This window comes from Arachis duranensis, chromosome 6 (genome assembly GCF_000817695.3).
Source record: "Arachis duranensis cultivar V14167 chromosome 6, aradu.V14167.gnm2.J7QH, whole genome shotgun sequence".
Taxonomy (NCBI): Eukaryota; Viridiplantae; Streptophyta; class Magnoliopsida; order Fabales; family Fabaceae; genus Arachis; species Arachis duranensis.
Genome location: NC_029777.3, coordinates 56727820 through 56730194, shown reverse-complemented (window position 1 = coordinate 56730194; position 2375 = coordinate 56727820). Strand labels below are relative to the sequence as shown.

The 2375-nt window shown below is 42.5% G+C and overlaps 1 non-coding gene across 1 annotated transcript; it reads right to left on the bottom strand.

Annotated features, from left to right (window-relative positions):
• Positions 1-537: 537 nt before the first annotated feature.
• Positions 538-645, bottom strand: LOC127739884 (small nucleolar RNA R71). The gene has a single exon (XR_008000626.1). It is a non-coding gene; the product is annotated as a small nucleolar RNA R71 (small nucleolar RNA).
• Between the last annotated feature and the right edge of the window lie 1730 nt (positions 646-2375).

Here is a 2375-nt window from a genome sequence, read left to right as displayed (position 1 = left end):
AGGAGCAAAGACAAAAGCATTCTTGTTGAGACTGACCCTGAACCTGAAAGGACCTTGAAGAGAAAGCTAAGAGAAGCTAAAGCACAACTCTCTGTAGAGGACCTAATAGAAGTCTTCAAACAAGAGGAAGACATGGCAGCTGAAAACAACAACAATGCCAACAATGCAAGGAAGGTGCTGGGTGACTTTACTGCACCTACTCCCGACTTCTATGGGAGAAGCATCTCTATCCCTGCCATTGGAGCAAACAACTTTGAGCTTAAGCCTCAGTTAGTTTCTCTAATGCAACAGAATTGTAATTTCCATGGACTTCCATTGGAAGATCCTCATCAGTTTTTAGCTGAATTCTTTCAAATCTGTGACACTGTCAAGACTAATGGGGTTAACCCTGAGGTATACAGACTTATGCTATTTCCTTTTGCTGTATGAGACATAGCTAGAATATGGTTGGACTCACAACCTAAAGAAAGCCTGAACTCTTGGGAAAAGCTAGTCAATGCCTTCTTGGCAAAGTTCTTTCCACCTCAAAAATTGAGTAAGCTTAGAGTGGAAGTCCAAACCTTCAGACAGAAGGAAGGAGAATCCCTCTATGAAGCTTGGGAAAGATATAAATAATTGATCAGAAAGTGTCCTTCTAACATGCTTTCTGAATGGAGCATCATAGGTATCTTCTATGACGGTCTGTCTGAACTGCCCAAGATGTCATTGGATAGCTCTGCTGGAGGATCTCTTCATCTGAAGAAGACGCCTACAGAAGCTCAAGAACTGATTGAAATGGTTGCAAATAACCAATTCATGTACACTTCTGAAAGGAACCCTGTGAACAATGGGACGAATCAGAAGAAAGGAGTTCTTGAGATTGATACTCTGAATGCCATATTGGCTCAGAACAAAATATTGACTCAGCAAGTCAATATGATTTCTCAAAGTCTATCTGGAATGCAAGCTGCACCAGGTAGTACTAAGGATGCTTCATCTAAAGAAGAAGCTTATGATCATGAGAACCCATCAATGGAAGAGGTAAATTACATGGGAGAACCCTATGGAAACACCTATAATCCTTCATGGAGAAATCATCCAAATCTCTTATGGAAGGATCAACAGAGACCTCAAAAAGGTTTCAACAATAATAATGGTGGAAGAAACAGGTTTAGCAATGGCAAGCCTTTTCCATCATCTTCTCAGCAACAGACAGAGAATTCTAAGCAGAGACACTCTGACTTAGCAACCATGGTCTCTGATCTAATCAAAACCACTTAAAGTTTCATGATTGAAATAAGGTCCTCCATTAGAAACTTGGAGGCACAAGTGGGTCAGCTGAGTAAGAAAGTTACTGAACTCCCTCCTAGTACTCTTCCAAGCAATACAGAAGAGAATCCAAAAGGAGAGTGTAAGGCCATAAACATGGCCGAATTTGGAGAGGAGGAAGAGGCAGTGAGCGCCACTGAGGAAGACCTCAATGGATGTCCACTGGCCTCCAATGAGTTCCCTAACGAGGAACCATGGGTATCTGAGGCTCACACTGAGACCATAGAGAGTCTATTGGATTTACTTCTGCCATTCACAAGCTCTGATGAGTATTCTTCTTCTGAAGAGGATGAAGATGTCACTGAAGAGCAAGTTGCTAAGTACCTTGGAGCAATCATGAAGCTAAATGACAAGTTATTTGGTAATGAGACTTGGGAGGATGAACCCCCTTTGCTCACCAAAGAACTGGCTGACTTGTCTAGGCAAAAACTACCTCAAAAGAGACAGGACCCTAGGAAGTTCTCAATACCTTGTACAATAGGCGCCATGACCTTTAAGAAGGCTCTGTGTGACCTAGGGTCAAGCATAAACCTCATGTCTCTCTCTGTAATGGAGAAGCTAGGGATCTTTGAGGTGCAAGCTGTAAGAATCTCACTAGAGATGGCAAACAATTCAAGAAAACAAGCTTATGTACTTATAGAAGATGTTCTGGTAAAGATTGAAGACCATTACATCCCTGCTGATTTCATAGTCCTAGAGACTGGGAAGTGCATGGATGAATCCATCATCCTTGGCAGACCCTTCCTAGCCACAGCAAAGGCTGTGATTGATGTTGATAGAGGCCACAGCAAAGGCTGTGATTGATGTTGACAGAGGAGAATTGATCATTCAAGTGAATGAAGAATCCCTTGTGTTTAAGGCTCAAGGATATCCCTCTATAACCATGGAGAGGGAGCATGAAGAGCTTCTCTTAAAATAGAGTCAAACAGAGCCCCCACAGTCAAACTCTAAGTTTGGTGTTTGGAGGCCACAACCAACTTCTAAGTTTGGTGTTGAACCCCCACAGTCAAACTCTAAGTTTGGTGTTGGGAGGTTCCAACATTGCTCTGAGTACCTGTGAGGCTCCA